The sequence below is a fragment of the Triticum aestivum genome, chromosome 3D (assembly GCF_018294505.1).
Source record: "Triticum aestivum cultivar Chinese Spring chromosome 3D, IWGSC CS RefSeq v2.1, whole genome shotgun sequence".
NCBI lineage: Eukaryota > Viridiplantae > Streptophyta > Magnoliopsida > Poales > Poaceae > Triticum > Triticum aestivum.
In genome coordinates, this window is record NC_057802.1 from 503,581,877 (window position 1) to 503,602,659 (window position 20,783).

Here is a 20,783-nt window from a genome sequence, read left to right on the forward strand (position 1 = left end):
CATGAAGATGTAATCAACCGGTGAGGACATCAAGTCACGGGAATGATGAAGCGAAAGGTTATTGGAACCAAGGGTACGACACAAACTCGAAATCAAACTTGTCATTCAAGGACAAATTCTATGACGAGGAAGATCGACGTAAGATTAGCTCACCGTCGAAACTTTTGCTCCGGGAAGAAGGACTAGGTAGCACAATTAAAATCATCAAGATAATGATATAGCCAAACAGGCTAGGAATGACGCGATCAGGTACAAACTCGTAAGTAAGGAACATTACTAAAAGTTGTTGAACCGTAGTGCGGACTCGATTCAATTATCGGGGTACTCGAGTGATTAACCACTCAAAACCCAGGAAAAATTCACCGATACCGGATGATATTATACCAGGGAAATAGTTATTATTATAAGAAGCTTCCATGATAGGATCTACATCGTGTCCATGGGCATGAACACAAAGGTTCAAGGTCGACTCCCACTTCTCCAATGCATAACCTTTCATTCACTTCTCATTTTTAAATAAGTTGTAGTGTTGAAATTTTATCTGGCAAAATACCAGAAGAGTATGACTCATGAAAACTTTCGAGTTCACACATATTATGGAAGGCATAGGTTCAACCCATCGGGGCATCGTGGAAACATATACCACAAGCTTCAATAGTAAATATCACCAGCTCGAAAGCAGAGCATGGTTGGCCAAATCAAGGAATAGGATTTACCAAAGGCATTATGTATCAGGGAAAGAACTTCCAAAGTGATTGAATATGAAGGACGTTGTCGGATAAAATCCAACAAGGTTCTGATGGTCCATAAGGAATCTGGTGTGAGCATCGGTACTCAACCAGAAGAAAAAAAAGCATGTAAGGAGATCAGATGATAGAAACAACTGACTACTTCAAAGCTCATTTGCAAAAGAATTATGAATTCCAAGACAAGGAATCAGAAGCAATGCTCTGATTAGGGATGGATAAGTTGAATAGCCTTAGGGGTACAAACGACGACGATTTGATTGGTCGAGATCCAGCTCATGTTAAAAATGACGTCTGAGCCAGAAGGATGAATTCTAGGATCTGATCGAGGATTGCGAGCATTCGCAACATATTGAATCAATGGACTCAAAATGACAATGACAAAGGATGCCAATAAGATTACGAGACTTATGGGATTAATCATAATGCTAGTAAGCAAGAATTTCAAGAGCATTAGGATGTCAAGGACTTTTAGAAGAACGAATGGTATTTCGAAGACTTTTGTGAAATACAGGAATCAACTGTGGATGAACGGATACTCGATAAGTATGAGGAATTATCCGTAGGGGTATTCTTGCATCAAAGATCTGTAAGGCAGTGGCTCAAGAGATTCTTAAAAGTCGAAGAATAATTTGATGCATCTTGTAATAACAAGAGCAGCTGGGAATGAAAGTAGGAAGGACAGGTGTAAGTATTGTTGGGAATCGTAGCATAATTTTAAAATTTTCCTACGTTCACCAAGATGCATCTATGGAGTGTACTAGCAACGAGGGGAAGGGAGTGCATCTACATACCCTTGTAGATCGCGAGCGGAAGCGTTCCAATGAACGTGGATGACGGAGTCGTACTCGCCGTGATCCAAATCACCGATGACCGAGTGCCGAACGGACGGCACCTCCGCGTTCAACACACGTACGGTGCAGCGACGTCTCCTCCTTCTTGATCCAGCAAGGGGAAAGGAGAGGTTGATGGAGATCCAGCAGCACGACGGCGTGGTGGTGGATGTAGCGGGTCTCGGCAGGGCTTCGCTAAGCTTCTACGAGAGAGAGAGAGGTGTTGCAGGGGAGGAGGGAGGCGCCCAAGGCTGTGTCATTGCTGCCCTCCCCCCCCCTTTATATAGGCCCCTGGGGGGTGCGCCAGCCCCAAGGATGGGATCTCAAGGGGGGCGGCGGCCACAAGGAGGGGAAGGGGTTGCCTTGCCCCCCAAGGCAAGGGGGAACTCCCCCCTAGGGTTCCCAACCCTAGGCGCATGGGGGGAGGCCCAAGGGGGGTGCCCCAGCCCACTAGGGGCTGGTTCCCTTCCACTTTCAGCCCACGGGGCCCTCCGGGATAGGTGGCCCCACCCGGTGGACCCCCGGGACCCTTCCAGTGGTCCCGGTACAATACCGATAACCCCCGAAACTTTCCCGGTGGCCGAAACTGGACTTCCTATATATAATTCTTCACCTCCGGACCATTCCGGAACCTCTCGTGACGTCCGGGATCTCATCCGGGACTCCGAACAACTTTCGGGTTTCCGCATACATATATCTCTACAACCCTAGCGTCACCGGACCTTAAGTGTGTAGACCCTACGGGTTCGGGAGACATGCAGACATGACCGAGACGCCTCTCCGGTCAATAACCAACAGCGGGATCTGGATACCCATGTTGGCTCCCACATGTTCCACGATGATCTCATCGGATGAACCACGGTGTCGAGGATTCAATCAATCCCGTATACAATTCCCTTTGTCAATCGGTATGTTACTTGCCCGAGATTCGATCGTCGGTATCCCAATACCTTGTTCAATCTCGTTACCGGCAAGTCTCTTTACTCGTACCGCAATGCATGATCCCGTGACTAACGCCTTAGTCACATTGAGCTCATTATGATGATGCATTACCGAGTGGGCCCAGAGATACCTCTCCGTCATACGGAGTGACAAATCCCAGTCTCGATCCGTGCCAACCCAACAGACACTTTCGGAGATACCCGTAGTGCACCTTTATAGTCACCCAGTTACGTTGTGACGTTTGGCACACCCAAAGCACTCCTACGGTATCCGGGAGTTGCACGATCTCATGGTCTAAGGAAAAGATACTTGACATTGGAAAAGCTCTAGCAAACGAAACTACACGATCTTTTATGCTATGCTTAGGATTGGGTCTTGTCCATCACATCATTCTCCTAATGATGTGATCCCGTTATCAATGACATCCAATGTCCATAGTCAGGAAACCATGACTATCTGTTGATCAACGAGCTAGTCAACTAGAGGCTTACTAGGGACACGTTGTGGTCTATGTATTCACACATGTATTACGATTTCCGGACAATACAATTATAGCATGAATAATAGACAATTACCATGAACAAAGAAATATAATAATAACCATTTATTATTGCCTCTAGGGCATATTTCCAACAGTCTCCCACTTGCACTAGAGTCAATAATCTAGTTACATTGTGATGAATCGAACACCCATTGCGTCCTGGTGTTGATCATGTTTTGCCCTAGGGAGAGGTTTAGTCAACGGATCTGCTACATTCAGGTCCGTATGTACTTTACAAATATCTATGTCTCCATTTTGAACACTTTCACGAATGGAGTTGAAGCGACGCTTGATATGCCTGGTCTTCCTGTGAAACCTGGGCTCCTTCGCAAGGGCAATAGCTCCAGTGTTGTCACAGAAGAGAGTCATTGGGCCCGACGCATTGGGAATCACCCCTAGGTCGGTAATGAACTCCTTCATCCAGACTGCTTCCTGTGCTGCCTCTGAGGCTGCCATGTACTCCGCTTCACATGTAGATCCCGCCACGACGCTTTGCTTGCAACTGCACCAGCTTACTGCTCCTCTATTCAAAATATACACGTATCCGGTCTGTGACTTCGAGTCATCCAGATCTGTGTCGAAGCTAGCGTCGACGTAACCCTTTACGACGAGCTCTTCGTCACCTCCATAAACGAGAAACATATCCTTAGTCCTCTTCAGGTACTTCAGGATATTCTTGACCGCTGTCCAGTGTTCCTTGCCGGGATTACTTTGGTACCTTCCTACCAAACTTACGGCAAGGTTTATATCAGGTCTGGTACACAGCATGGCATACATAATAGACCCTATGGCCGAGGCATAGGGGATGACACTCATCTGTTCTATATCTTCTGCCGTGGTCGGGCATTGAGCCGTGCTCAATTGCACACCTTGCAATACAGGCAAGAACCCCTTCTTGGACTGATCCATACTGAACTTCTTCAATATCTTGTCAAGGTATGTACTCTGTGAAAGACCAATGAGGCGTCTTGATCTATCTCTATAGATCTTGATGCCTAATATATAAGCAGCTTCTCCAAGGTCCTTCATTGAAAAACACTTATTCAAATAGGCCTTTATACTTTCCAAGAATTCTATATCATTTCCCATCAATAATATGTCATCCACATATAATATGAGAAATGCTACAGAGCTCCCACTCACTTTCTTGTAAACACAGGCTTCTCCATAAGTCTGTGTAAACCCAAACGCTTTGATCATCTCATCAAAGCGAATGTTCCAACTCCGAGATGCTTGCACCAGCCCATAGATTGAGCGCTGGAGCTTGCACACTTTGTTAGCATTCTTAGGATCGACAAAACCTTCCGGCTGCATCATATACAACTCTTCCTTAAGGAAGCCATTAAGGAATGCCGTTTTGACGTCCATCTGCCATATCTCATAATCATAGTATGCGGCAATTGCTAACATGATTCGGACGGACTTCAGCTTCGCTACGGGTGAGAAAGTCTCATCGTAGTCAACCCCTTGAACTTGTCGATAACCCTTAGCGACAAGTCGAGCTTTGTAGATGGTCACATTACCATCTGCGTCCGTCTTCTTCTTAAAGATCCATTTGTTTTCTATGGCTCGCCGCTCATCGGGCAAGTCAGTCAAAGTCCATACTTTGTTTTCATACATGGATTCTATCTCGGATTTCATGGCTTCTAGCCATTTGTCGGAATCCGGGCCCGCCATCGCTTCTTCATAGTTCGAAGGTTCACCGTTGTCTAACAACATGATTTCCAGGACAGGGTTGCCGTACCACTCTGGTGCGGAACGTGTCCTTGTGGACCTACGAAGTTCAGCAACTTGATCTGAAGCTTCATGATCATCATCATTAACTTCCTCCCCAGTCGGTGTAGGCACCACAGGAACATTTTCCCGCGCTGCGCTACTTTCCGGTTCGGAAGGGGTGACTATCACCTCATCAAGTTCCACTTTCCTCCCACTCAATTCTTTCGAGAGAAACTCCTTCTCTAGAAAGGACCCGTTCTTGGCAACGAAGATCTTGCCTTCGGATCTGAGGTAGAAGGTATACCCAATAGTTTCCTTAGGGTATCCTATGAAGACGCATTTTTCCGATTTGGGTTCGAGCTTTTCAGGTTGAAGTTTCTTGACATAAGCATCGCATCCCCAAACTTTTAGAAACGACAGCTTAGGTTTCTTCCCAAACCATAATTCATACGGTGTCGTCTCAACGGATTTAGACGGTGCCCTATTTAAAGTGAATGCGGCAGTCTCTAAAGCATAGCCCCAAAATGAGAGCGGTAAATCGGTAAGAGACATCATAGATCGCACCATATCCAATAGAGTGCGATTACGACGTTCGGACACACCATTTCTCTGAGGTGTTCCAGGCGGCGTGAGTTGTGAAACTATTCCACATTTCCTTAAGTGTGCACCAAACTCGTGACTTAAATATTCTCCACCACGATCTGATCGTAAGAATTTTATTTTCCTGTCACGTTGATTCTCGACTTCACTCTGAAATTCCTTGAACTTTTCAAAGGTTTCAGACTTGTGTTTCATTAGGTAGACATATCCATATCTACTTAAATCATCAGTGAGAGTGAGAACATAACGATATCCTCCGCGAGCCTCAACACTCATTGGACCGCACACATCGGTATGTATGATTTCCAATAAGTTGGTTGCTTGCTCCATTGTTCCGGAGGACGGGGTCTTGGTCATCTTACCCATGAGGCATGGTTCGCACGTGTCAAATGATTCGTAATCAAGAGACTCCAAAAGTCCATCTGCATGGAGCTTCTTCATGCGCTTGACACCAATGTGACCAAGGCGGCAGTGCCACAAGTATGTGGGACTATCGTCATCAACTTTACATCTTTTGGTATTCACACTATGAACATGTGTAACATCACGTTCGAGATTCATCAAAAATAAACCATTGACCAGCGGGGCATGACCATAAAACATATCTCTCAAATAAATAGAACAACCATTATTCTCGGATTTAAATGAGTAGCCATCTCGAATTAAACGAGATCCAGATACAATGTTCATGCTCAAAGCTGGCACTAAATAACAATTATTGAGGTTTAAAACTAATCCCGTAGGGAGATGCAGAGGTAGCGTGCCGACGGCGATCACATCGACCTTGGAACCATTCCCGACGCGCATCGTCACCTCGTCCTTCGCCAGTCTCCGTTTATTCCGTAGTTCCTGTTTTGAGTTACAAATATGAGCAACCGCACCGGTATCAAATACCCAGGAGCTACTACGAGTACTGGTAAGGTACACATCAATTACTAGTATATCACATATACCTTGGGTGTTGCCGGCCTTCTTCTTGTTCGCTAAGTATTTGGGGCAGTTCCGCTTCCAGTGACCACTTCCCTTGCAATAAAAGCACTCAGTCTCGGGCTTGGGGTCCATTCTTTGAATTCTTCCCGGTAACTGGCTTACCGGGCGCGGCAACTCCCTTGCCGTCCTTCTTGAAGTTCTTCTTACCCTTGCCCTTCTTGAACTTAGTGGTTTTATTCACCATCAACACTTGATGTTCTTTTCTGATCTCTACCTCAGCTGATTTCAGCATTGAATATACCTCGGGAATGGTCTTTTCCATCCCCTGCATATTGTAGTTCATCACAAAGCTCTTGTAGCTTGGTGGAAGCGACTGGAGGATTCTGTCAATGACCGCGTCATCCGGGAGATTAACTCCCAGCTGAGACAAGCGGTTGTGCAACCCAGACATTCTGAGTATGTGCTCACTAACAGAACTGTTCTCCTCCATTTTACAGCTGAAGAACTTGTCGGAGACATCATATCTCTCGACCCGGGCATGAGCTTGAAAAACCAGTTTCAGCTCCTCGAACATCTCATATGCTCCATGTTTCTCAAAACGCTTTTGGAGACCCGGTTCTAAGCTGTAAAGCATGCCGCACTGAACGAGGGAGTAATCATCAGCACGCTGCTGCCAAGCATTCATAACGTCTTGGTTCTCAGGGATTGGTGCTTCACCTAGCGGTGCTTCTAAGACATAATCTTTCTTGGCTGCTATGAGGATGATCCTCAGGTTCCGGACCCAGTCCGTATAGTTGCTGCCATCATCTTTCAGCTTGGTTTTCTCTAGGAACGCGTTGAAATTGAGGACAACGTGGGCCATTTGATCTACAATACATAGTGTAAAGATTTAGACTAAGTTCATGATAATTAAGTTCATATAATCAAATTATTTAATGAACTCCCACTCAGATAGACATCCCTCTAGTCATCTAAGTGAAACATGATCCGAATTCGACTAGGCCGTGTCCGATCATCACGTGAGACGGACTAGTCAAGATCGGTGAACATCTCCATGTTGATCGTATCTTCTATACGAATCATGCTCGACCTTTCGGTCCTCCATGTTCCGAGGCCATGTCTGTACATGCTGGGCTCGTCAAGTGAACCTAAGTGTATTGCGTGTGTTCCGAGGCCATGTCTGTACATGTTAGGCTCGTCAACACCCGTTGTATTCGAACGTTAGAATCTATCACACCCGATCATCACGTGGTGCTTCGAAACAACGAACCTTCGCAACGGTGCACAGTTAGGGTGAACACTTTCTTGAAATTATTATAAGGGATCATCCTACTTGCTACCGTCGTTCTAAGCAAATAAGATGCAAAAACATGATAAACATCACATGCAATCAAATAGTGACATGATATGGCCAATATCATCATGCTCCTTTGATCTCCATCTTCGGGGCACCATGATCATCTTTGTCACCGGCATGACACCATGATCTCCATCATCATGATCTCCATCATTGTGTCTTCATGAAGTCGTCACGCCAACGATTACTTCTACTTCTATGGCTAACGCGTTTAGCAATAAAGTAAAGTAATTTACATGGCGTTTATTTAATGACACGCAGGTCATACAAAATAATAAAGACAACTCCTATGGCTCCTGCCGGTTGTCATACTCATCGACATGCAAGTCGTGATTCCTATTACAAGAATATGATCAATCTCATACATCACATATATCATTCATCACATCTTCTGGCCATATCACATCACATAGCACTTGCTGCAAAAACAAGTTAGACGTCCTCTAATTGTTGTTGCAAGTTTTTACGTGGTTTGTAGGTTTCTAGCAAGAACGTTTCTTACCTACGTATGACCACAACGTGATTTGCCAATTTCTATTTACCCTTCATAAGGACCCTTTTCATCGAATCCGTTCCGACTAAAGTAGGAGAGACAGACACCCGCTAGCCACCTTATGCAACTTGTGCATGTCAGTCGGTGGAACCAGTCTCACGTAAGCGTACGTGTAAGGTCGGTCCGGGCCGCTTCATCCTACAATGCCGCCGAAACAAGAAACGACTAGTAGCGGCAAGAAGAATTGGCAAACTCAACGCCCACAACTGCTTTGTGTTCTACTCGTGCATAGTAACTACGCATAGGCCTGGCTCATGATGCCACTGTTGGGAATCGTAGCATAATTTTAAAATTTTCCTACGTTCACCAAGATGCATCTATGGAGTGTACTAGCAACGAGGGGAAGGGAGTGCATCTACATACCCTTGTAGATCGCGAGCGGAAGCGTTCCAATGAACGTGGATGACGGAGTCGTACTCGCCGTGATCCAAATCACCGATGACCGAGTGCCGAACGGACGGCACCTCCGCGTTCAACACACGTACGGTGCAGCGACGTCTCCTCCTTCTTGATCCAGCAAGGGGAAAGGAGAGGTTGATGGAGATCCAGCAGCACGACGGCGTGGTGGTGGATGTAGCGGGTCTCGGCAGGGCTTCGCTAAGCTTCTACGAGAGAGAGAGAGGTGTTGCAGGGGAGGAGGGAGGCGCCCAAGGCTGTGTCATTGCTGCCCTCCCCCCCTTTATATAGGCCCCTGGGGGGGTGCGCCAGCCCCAAGAGATGGGATCTCAAGGGGGGCGGCGGCCACAAGGGGGGGAAGGGGTTGCCTTGCCCCCCAAGGCAAGGGGGAACTCCCCCTAGGGTTCCCAACCCTAGGCGCATGGGGGGAGGCCCAAGGGGGGCGCCCCAGCCCACTAGGAGCTGGTTCCCTTCCACTTTCAGCCCACGGGGCCCTCCGGGACAGGTGGCCCCACCCGGTGGACCCCCGGGACCCTTCCGGTGGTCTCGGTACAATACCGATAACCCCCGAAACTTTCCCGGTGGCCGAAACTGGACTTCCTATATATAATTCTTCACCTCCGGACCATTCCGGAACCTCTCGTGACGTCCGGGATCTCATCCGGGACTCCGAACAACTTTCGGGTTTCCGCATACATATATCTCTACAACCCTAGCGTCACCGGACCTTAAGTGTGTAGACCCTACGGGTTCGGGAGACATGCAGACATGACCGAGACGCCTCTCCGGTCAATAACCAACAGCGGGATCTGGATACCCATGTTGGCTCCCACATGTTCCAGGATGATCTCATCGGATGAACCACGGTGTCGAGGATTCAATCAATCCCGTATACAATTCCCTTTGTCAATCGGTATGTTACTTGCCCGAGATTCGATCGTCGGTATCCCAATACCTTGTTCAATCTCGTTACCGACAAGTCTCTTTACTCGTACCGCAATGCATGATCCCGTGACTAACGCCTTAGTCACATTGAGCTCATTATGATGATGCAGTACCGAGTGGGCCAGAGATACCTCTCCGTCATACGGAGTGACAAATCCCAGTCTCGATCCGTGCCGACCCAACAGACACTTTCGGAGATACCCGTAGTGCACCTTTATAGTCACCCAGTTACGTTGTGACGTTTGGCACACCCAAAGCACTCCTACGGTATCCGGGAGTTGCACGATCTCATGGTCTAAGGAAAAGATACTTGACATTGGAAAAGCTCTAGCAAACGAAACTACACGATCTTTTATGCTATGCTTAGGATTGGGTCTTGTCCATCACATCATTCTCCTAATGATGTGATCCCGTTATCAATGACATCCAATGTCCATAGTCAGGAAACCATGACTATCTGTTGATCAACGAGCTAGTCAACTAGAGGCTTACTAGGGACATGTTGTGGTCTATGTATTCACACATGTATTATGATTTCCGGACAATACAATTATAGCATGAATAATAGACAATTACCATGAACAAAGAAATATAATAATAACCATTTATTATTGCCTCTAGGGCATATTTCCAACAAGTATTTATCCATAGGGATGTTATCGGGGGTAGGGGATTGCAAACGCAATGAGCACAAGTTCTCGGGATAATATCGGAGAGTATCTTCGAAATCTTCTGGTGCAGCAAGCGATCATCTGGAGTGAGGGGCTCTCCGGGAGAAAGTATTTTCGAGAACCTAAAGTTAGTTTTGTTTTTAGCAAAATCATTTAACCCGAATAGAAGAGAGCTCAGGGTCCCAGAGTAAAGGTCGAGGAGTAAAAGATCCTAGTACCACCCAATGGCGACGTGGGCCCGTAAGCCACACAACCATGTTAGTAAAAGTTTAGCAATGACTAGACTCAACTTCGGCCAAGGGGTGTGGAAGGGGGATTCCTACAGGCAGTTGGCTCTGATACCAACTTGTGACGCCCCCGATTCAATCGTACACTAATCATGCACGCAAACGTGTACGATCAAGATCAGGGACTCACGGGAAGATATCACAACACAACTCTAAAACATAAATAAGTCATACAAGCATCATAATACAAGCCCAGGGCCTCGAGGGCTCGAATACAAGTGCTCGATCATAGACGAGTCAGCGGAAGCAACAATATCTGAGTACAGACATAAGTTAAACAAATTTGCCTTAAGAAGGCTAGCACAAACTGGGATACAGATCGAAAGAGGCGCAGGCCTCCTGCCTGGGATCCTCCTAACCACTCCTGGTCGTCGTCAGCGGGCTGCACGTAGTAGTAGGCACCTCCGGTGTAGTAGGAGTCGTCGTCGACGGTGGCATCTGGCTCCTGGGCTCCAGCATCTGGTTGCGACAACCAGGTATAGAAAGGGGAAAAGAGGGAGAAAAGCAACCGTGAGTACTCATCCAAAGTACTCGCAAGCAAGGAGCTACACTAAATATGCATGGGTATATGTGTAAAGGGCCATATCGGTGGACTGCACTGCAGAATGCCAGAATAAGAGGGGGATAGCTAATCCTGTCGAAGACTACGCTTCTGGCCACCTCCATCTTGCAGCATGTAGGAGAGAGTAGATGGTAAGTCCACCAAGTAGCATCGCATAGCATAATCCTACCCGGCGATCCCCTCCTCGTCGCCCTGTTAGAGAGCGATCACCGGGTTATATCTGGCACTTGGAAGGGTGTGTTTTATTAAGTATCCGGTTCTAGTTGTCATAAGGTCAAGGTACAACTCCGGGTCATCCTTTTACCGAGGGACACGGCTATTCGAATAGATAAACTTCCCTGCAGGGGTGCACCACATAACCCAACACGCTTGATCCCATTTGGCCGGACACACTTTCCTGGGTCATGCCCGGCCTCGGAAGATCAACACGTCGCAGCCCCACCTAGGCTCAACAGAGAGGTCAGCACGCCGGTCTAAATCCTATGCGCGCAGGGGTCTGGGCCCATCGCCCATTGCACACCTGCACGTTGCAAGGGCGGTCGGAAGCAGACCTAGCCTAGCAGGCGTTCCAGTCCAATCCGGCGCGCCGCTCCGTCGCTCGCGTCAAAAAGAGCTTCGGCTGATACCACGACGTCGAGTGCCCATAACTGTTCCCGCATAGTTGGTTAGTGCGTATAGACCAAATGGCCAGACTCAGATCAAATACCAAGAACTCATTAAGCGTGTTATTTTTAAGTATCCGCGAACGCCGACCATGGCCAGGCCCACCTCTCTCCTAGGTGGTCTCAACCTGCCCTGTCGCTCCGCCACAAAGTAACAGTCGGGGGCCGTCAGGAACCCAGGCCCACCTCTACCGGGATGGAGCCACCTGTCCTTTCAGCCCCCTCATCAGAATCACTTGCGGGTACTCAACGAGCTGACCCGACTTTAGTCACCACATGTGTCATGTATATAAAGTATATAGTATATACTCGTGATCACCTCCCTAGGGATCACGGCCCGATAGTATAGCATGGCAGACGGACAAGAGTGTAGGGCCACTGATGGAACACTAGCATCCTATACTAAGCAGTAGAATAGCAGGTAAGGGTAACAACTGTAGCAACAATGACAGACTATGCAGCAGAATAGGATTAACCGAAAGCAGTAACATGATACGCTCTTCTAATGCAAGCAGTATAGAGAATAATAGGCGATATCTGGTGATCAAGGGGGGGGCTTGCCTGATTGCTCTGGTAAGAAGGAGGGGTCGTCAACTCCGTAGTCGAACTGGGGGTCGCCGGCAGTCTCGGGGTCTACCGGAAAGAAGTAACGAAGGGGAAACACAATAAATAACAGAGCAATCAAAGCAACACAAAGCGTAACATGGCAATATGCGGTGCTAGGTGTGCCCTAACGCGGTAGTAGGTGATACCGACGAAGGGGAAAACATCCGGGAAGATATTCCCGGTGTTTCGCGTTTTCGGACAGATGAACCGGAGGGGGAAAGTTGTGTGTTTGCTATGCTAGGGATGTGTGGCGGACGAACGGGCTGCGTATTCGGATTCGTCTCGTCGTTGTGAGCAACTTTCATGTACAAAGTATTTTCATCCGACTTATAGATTATTTTATATTAATTTTTAAACATTTAATTCATTTCCAGTAATTAACAGAAATAAATTAATTATAAAATGTAATTATGATGTCAGCGTGATGTCATCAGTCAACCGTCTGTTGACTGGGTCAACAGACGTGTGGGTCCCGCTCGTCATTGACTGTTTAGTCTAATTAGGATTTAACTAATCTAATTACTATTTAATTAAACTAACTAGTTAATTAGATTAATTAAACATGATTAATTAACTTAATTAATTTAATTAATTAATTAATTATTATATATATATTTTAAATCTTTTTTCTTTTAACGTTCTGGGGGGTGGGGCCTACTTGTCATAGGCTCATGGCCTTAACGGGCGCTGGGTGCACGGGTGCCGGGCAGCGGGCGCACGGGCGCCAGCCCGAACAGAGGTGCACCCGACCGGGCGCTGCGGGGCGGCAGGGGAGCTCCGGCGAGGGGGGTACAGCGCGCGGGGCGGGCGAGGGCACCGACGGGGCGAACGGATCCGTGGCGGGCGGAGCAGAGGGGGCGTGAGCGCGGCCAGGGGGCTGTGCAGAGCAGCAGCAGGGGGGTCTCGGGCGAGCGGCGCAGGAGTGGCACGGCACCAGGGCGGGGACGGCGTTGCGCGGGCGTGCGCATCGAGCGTGGCCGGGTCGCGCGGTGCGCATGGCGGAGTACGGGAGCAGAGAGGGGGGAGGAGAGGGGAGGCGCAACCGGCGCGGCGGCTCACCGCGAAGCTGTAGGGAGGGGCAGTGGGCTCGAGGCGGCTTGGGGTGGTCCGGCAACGGCGGGGCGAGGACGAGGCGACGACCGATGATGGAGAGGCGGGGCGGGGCAGTCTGACGACGGAATCGGGGAGGCGGCGACGTCAGGGGCAGGCGCAGGGTCGGGGCGCGCCGTGCGGGAGGAGACGGGGAGGCGGGCGCCTGTGAGGTGGCGAGGGGCGACGGCGAGGTGGTCGGGGCTCGCTGCCTCGATCTCGATCCAGACGGGAGGAGAGGAGATCGTGGGGGGAGTAGGGCGATCTGCAGATATTGTGGGGGCGTCGGGGGGATAAGGGAGGACGGGGCGGGCCGACTGGGCCGCGTGGGTGGCCAGCTGGGCCTGTTGGCCCAATTGGCCAAGGGGTCTCCTTTTTTCTATTTCTCCTTTTTCTTTTATTTACTTTTACCGTTTTCTATTTATGTTCCAATAAACTTAGTTTTATAAAATGCCACCGTAGCACCTAAAATAGTGTTTCCAAGCATTTCACTGTCACAATTAATTTGGCACATTAATTAATTAGCTTGTATTTGTTTACTATTTTAAAAGCATATAAATAATTGATTTAGCCCAAGTTTTATTCATTTTAGATTATTTAAACATATTATAAAGTGTGGTTTCTTCATCATAATTACTCATGAATTACCTGGCACGTTTAGAGCATTTTAGTTTTAATGTTTGGAAACTTTTATTATTTGACTTAAATTCAAATTTGAATTTGAATTGGTTTTAAATTAACGCGAGATTAACTACAGTGACAGAGGTGACGTGGCATCATCAACGGGGGATTACTGTAGCCTAAGTATCCGGGCGTCACAATCTACTTAATCAAACACAAGTCTGAAACATTTGAAAAGTTCAAAGAATTTCAGAGTGAAGTGGAAAATCATCGTAACAAGAAAATAAAGTTTTCTACGATCTGATCGTGGAGGAGAATATTTGAGTTACGAGTTTGGTCTTCATTTGAAACAATGCGGAATAGTTTCGCAACTCACGCCACCCGGAACACCACAGCGTAATGGTGTGTCCGAACGTCGTAATCGTACTTTACTAGATATGGTGCGATCTATGATGTCTCTTACTGATTTACCATTATCGTTTTGGGGTTATGCTTTAGAGACGGCTGCATTCACGTTAAATAGGGCACCATCAAAATCCGTTGAGACGACGCCTTATGAACTGTGGTTTGGCAAGAAACCAAAGTTGTCGTTTCTTAAAGTTTGGGGCTGCGATGCTTATGTGAAAAAGCTTCAACCTGATAAGCTCGAACCCAAATCGGACAAATGTGTCTTCATAGGATACCCAAAGGAAACTTTTGGGTACACCTTCTATCACAGATCCGAAGGCAAAACATTTGTTGCTAAGAATGGATCCTTTCTAGAGAGGGAGTTTCTCTCGAAAGAAGTGAGTGGGAGGAAAGTAGAACTTGATGAGGTAACTGTACCTGCTCCCTTATTGGAAAGTAGTTCATCACAGAAACGGTTCCTGTGACACCTACACCAATTAGTGAGGAAGCTAATAATATTGATCATGAAACTTGAGATCAAGTTACTACCGAACCTCGTAGGTCAACCAGAGTAAGATCCGCACCAGAGTGGTACGGTAATCCTATTCTGGAAGTCATGTTACTTGACCATGGCGAACCTACGAACTATGAAGAAGCGATGGTGAGCCCAGATTCCGCAAAACGGCTTGAGGCCATGAAATCTGAGATGGGATCCATGTATGAGAACAAAGTGTGGACTTTGGTTGACTTGCCCGATGATCGGCAAGCCATAGAGAATAAATGAATTTTCAAGAAGAAGAAGACTGACGCTGACGGTAATGTTACTGTCTACAAAGCTCGACTTGTTGCGAAAGGTTTTCGGCAAGTTCAAGGGGTTGACTACGATGAGACTTTCTCACCCGTAGCGATGCTTAAGTCTGTCCGAATCATGTTAGCAATTGCCGCATTTTATGATTATGAAATTTGGCAAATGGATGTCAAAATTGCATTCCTGAATGGATTTCTGGAAGAAGAGTTGTATATGATGCAACCCGAAGGTTTTGTCGATCCAAAGGGTGCTAACAAAGTGTGCAAGCTCCAGCGATCCATTTATGGACTGGTGCAAGCCTCTCGGAGTTGGAATAAACATTTTGATAGTGTGATCAAAGCCTATGGTTTTATACATACTTTTGGAGAAGCCTGTATTTATAAGAAAGTGAGTGGGAGCTCAGTAGCATTTCTAATATTATATGTGGATGACATATTGTTGATTGAAAATGATATAGAATTTCTGGATAGCATAAAAAGATACTTGAATAAGAGTTTTTGAATGAAAGACCTCGGTGAAGCTGCTTATATATTGGGCATCAAGATCTATAGAGATTGATCAAGACGCTTAATTGGACTTTCACAAAGCACATACCTTGATAAAGTTTTGAAAAGGTTCAAAATGGATCAAGCAAAGAAAGGGTTCTTGCCTGTGTTACAAGGTGTGAAGTTGAGTCGGACTCAATGCCCGACCACTACAGAAGATAGAGAGAAAATGAAAAGTGTTCCCTATGCTTCAGCCATAGGCTCTATCATGTATGCAATGTTGTGTACCAGACCTGATGTGAGCCTTGCTATTAGTTTAGCAGGGAGGTACCAAAGTAATCCAGGAGTGGATCACTGGACAGCGGTCAAGAATATCCTGAAATACCTGAAAAGGACTAAGGATATGTTTCTCGTTTATGGAGGTGACAAAGAGCTCGTCGTAAATGGTTACGTCGATGCAAGCTTTGACACTGATCTGGGCGATTCTAAATCACAAACCGGATACGTGTTTTTATTGAACGGTGGAGCTGTCAGTTGGTGCAGTTCTAAACAAAGCGTCATGGCAAGATCTACGTGTGAAGCAGAGTACATAGCTGCTTCGGAAGCAGCAAATGAAGGAGTCTGGATGAAGGAGTCCATATCCGATCTAGGTGTCATACCTAGTGCATCGGGTCCAATGAAAATCTTTTGTAACAATACTGGTGCAATTGCCTTGGCAAAGGAATCCAGATTTCACAAGAGAACCAAGCACATCAAGAGACGCTTCAATTCCATCCGGGATCAAGTCCAGGTGGGAGACATAGAGATTTGCAAGATACATACGGATCTGAATGTTGCAGACTCGTTGACTAAGCCTTTTCCACGAGCAAAACATGATCAGCACAAAGACTCCATGGGTGTTAGAATCATCACTGTGTAGTCTAGATTATTGACTCTACTGCAAGTGGGAGACTGAAGGAAATATGCCCTAGAAGCAATAATAAAGGAAATATGCGATGAGGTTCCACGAATGGGCGAGTACTGTCGGCGCGGTGAGTCCAGGCTTCTAGGCCTCTCCGGCCGCGGCATCAAAGACGATATTCCCGTCCTCCAAGCCGGTAATGGTGTCGACAGTCAACTTCCACCATGCCGAGCCCGGCCAACTTGCACACACCCTCATCGCTAGAGTCCATAGACTGGAGACCGCGTTCCCCATGCTCCACGACCATGCTCTCGTCATCGAGCGAGTGCTGGTCCATGACCATGGACCCACCACCGAGCGTGCCTTGCACCACACCACGACCATGAACTCGCCGCCGAACGCCGCCACCTCCTCGCTCTTAGCCTTGCCTCACTTATGGACTACAAAAAAGTGCGGTAATGGATGGTGGAAGAATGCACCGCACGCTCCATTTTTCGTCTCCAACCATGCTCAGGAACATGTGCCCGTGAACTAATTCTAGCTCTAGGAAGATGAAGGGAAATAGGCGTTAACCGGCATCTACAATCGGACTCCGTAAAGCCCGTCCGAGACATGAGAGAAAAAAAAGCATTCAACCTGCCAAACTCGGCTCATATATGGATGGCAATATAGGGGCGTCTCGATCAGTGAGGTAGCTCATGTATAATTTTTTTCTATTGTTCCTTCTTTACTAATAAAATTCATAGAATGTTTAAGAATTGAAAAGGGTTAATAAATTTGAAACAATGTTAAGAATTTTGAAAAATGTTCGCAGATTAAAACAAATCATGAATTCATAAAATGTTCAATGGTTTGAAAAATGTTCGCAGATTCACAATATCTTCGTAAATACAAAATATGTTCATGATTTCAAAAAAATCTGATTCAAAAAATGTTCACAGATTCAAAAAACTCATCAATTTTAAAAAATGTGCATGAATTTCATAAATGTTTGTGAGTTTGTAAAAAAATCATAACTTTCAAAAAAATTCACTAATTTCAAAAAATGTTCGCTAATTTAAAAAAAATCTTCATAACTTTCAAAAATGTTTGTCAGTTTAAAAAATGTTCACGACTTACAAAAAATATTCCTGTGTTTGAAAAAATGTTCAAAAATAAAGAAAAATTCTCAAGTTCAAAAAATTATGCAAAAATTAAATTTGTTCCTAATTTCAAAAAGTACATGAATTCATAAACTGTTTCATGATTTTTTTTAAAATTGCGAATTTTAAAAACGAATAACCAAAAGAAAAAAAGGAAAAAAAACAAAACAGGAAAAACTTGAAACATAGAAAAAAGAAAACCAAAAGAAGAAAAGAAAGGAGAAAAAGGAAAACCTATCCAAGGACCACCGATGGGCAAAAATCCGGATTGGACGGCCCATACAGAGGACGATGCGTGTGGGGGGTACGCGTTTGATCGCTATTTCCCGACCTGTGCGGGGAAGAGGATCATCTGGATAGGCACGAGCACGTTTGTCATGTCAGCCCAGCCCATCTAGACCCACATGTCAGCCACTCCCTTGTCTTCTTAAAAAAAATGCCCGAACACATCGTCTCCCTTTACCCGTCGTTGACCATGTCCCACCCGCCCTACTGTTGTTCCCAACCTCGTCGGCCTGGCGCCGACTCGCCGCATGCGGCCCATGCTGCTCTTGGTTGCCGCCTCCTTGGTCGGAGACGCCGCACGGGAGGTCACCTCGGAGGGCCTTGTGCCGGCCATCATATGTTGTTGTTCATGCGTGCTCTCGAGGTGTCACACACAACATACTCGTCGAAATGAGTTGGAATGGGAAGTACAGGGGGTGTAATTATGTGACAGAAAAAGTGAGAACGTATACCGGACACACCTAAACACTGTCTAAAACTTATGCAGATATTTGGAGGGACATATTTACCTATGGGGATAGATGCTCTTGAAGGAAATATGCCCTAGAGGCAATAATAAAGTTGTTATTTATATTTCCTTATATCATGATAAATGTTTATTATTCATACTAGAATTGTATTAACCGGAAACTTGATACATGTGTGAATACATAGACAAACAGAGTGTCCCTAGTATGCTTGACTAGCTCGTTAATCAAAGATGGTTAAGTTTCCTAGCCATAGACATGTGTTGTCATTTGATGAACGGGATCACGTCATTAGAGAATGATGTGATGGACAAGACCCATCTGTTAGCTTAGCACTATGATCATTTAGTTTATTGCTATTGCTTTCTTCATGACTTATACATGTTTCTATGACTATGAGATTATGCAACTCCCGAATACCGGAGGAACACTTAGTGTGCTATCAAATGTCACAACGTAACTGGGTGATTATAAAGATGCTCTACAGGTGTCTCCGATGGTGTTTGTTGGGTTGGCATAGATCGAGATTAGGATTTGTCACTCCGTGTTTCGGAGAGGTATCTCTGGGCTCTCTCGGTAATGCACCTCACTATAAGCCTTGCAAGCAATGTGACTAATGAGTTAGTCACGGGATGATGCATTACGGAACGAGTAAAGAGACTTGCCGGTAACGAGATTGAACTAGGTATGATGATACCGACGATCGAATCTCGGGCAAGTAACATACCGATGACAAAGGGAACAACGTATGTTGTTGTGCGGTTTGACCGATAAAGATCTTCGTAGAATATGTAGGAACCAATATGAGCATCTAGGTTCCGCTATTGGTTATTGACCGGAGAAGTGTCTCGGTCATGTCTACATAGTTCTCAAACCCGTAGGGTCCGCACGCTTAACGTTCGATGGCGATTTGTATTATGAGTTATGTGATTTGATGTACCGAAGGTTGTTCGGAGTCCCGGATGAGATCACGGACATGACGAGGAGTCTCGAAATGGTTGAGACATAAAGATTGATATATTGGAAGGCTATATTCGGACACCGGAATGGTTCCGGAGAAGTTCGGGTATTTTCCGGAGTACCGGGAGGTTACCGGAACCCCCCGGGAATTAATGGGCCTTAGTGGAGAAGAGAGAGGGCCGGCCAGAGGTGGCGCCCCCCCCCCTTGCACAATCTAAATTGGACAAGGGGAAGGGGGGCGCCCCCCTCCTTCCTTCTCTTCTCTCCTCTTTCCCTTCTTCTCCTTCTTGGACTAGGAAAGGGGGAAACCTACTCCTACTAGGAGTAGGATTCCTCCCCCCTTGGCGCGCCCCTTGTGGCCGGCCGGCCTCCTCCTCCCCTTCTTTATATACGGGGGAGGGGGCACCCCACAGACACACAAGTTGATCTTTAGCCGTGTGCGGTGCCCCCCTCCACAGTTTTCCACCTCGGTCATATTGTCATAGTGCTTAGGCGAAGCCCTGCGTCGGTAACTTCATCATCACCATCACAACGCCGTCGTGCTGACGAAACTCTCCCTCGGCCTCAACTGGATCAAGAGTTTGAGGGACGTCACCGAGCTGAACGTGTGCAGATCACGGAGGTGCCGTGCGTTCGGTACTTGATTGGTTGGATCGCGAAGACGTTCGACTACATCAACCGCGTTACTAAACGCTTCCACTTTCGGTCTACGAGGGTACGTGGACACACTCTCCCCGCTCGTTGCTATGCTTCTCCTAGATAGATCTTGCGTGATCGTAGGAATTTTTTTGAAATACTACGTTCCCCAACAGTGGCATCCGAGTCAGGTCTATGCGTAGATGTTATATGCACGAGTAGAACACAAAGAGTTGTGGGCGATAATTGTCATACTGCTTACCAGCATGTCATATTTTGATTCGGCAGTATTGTTGGATGAAGCGGCCCAGACCGACATTACATGACCGTGTTCATGAGACTGGTTCTACCGCCGTGCTTTGCACACAGGTGGCTAGTGGGTGTCTGTTTCTCCAACTTTAGTTGAATCGAGTGTGACTACGCCCGGTCCTTGTTGAAGGTTAAAACAGCACACTTGACGAAAAATCATTGTGGTTTTGATGCGTAGGTAAGAACGGTTCTTGCAAGCCCGTAGCAGCCACGTAAAATTTGCAACAACAAAGTAGAGGACGTCTAACTTGTTTTTGCAGGGCTTGCTGTGATGTGATATATATGGTCAAGACGTGATGATATATAAATTGTTGTATGAGATGATCATGTATTGTAACAGTTATCG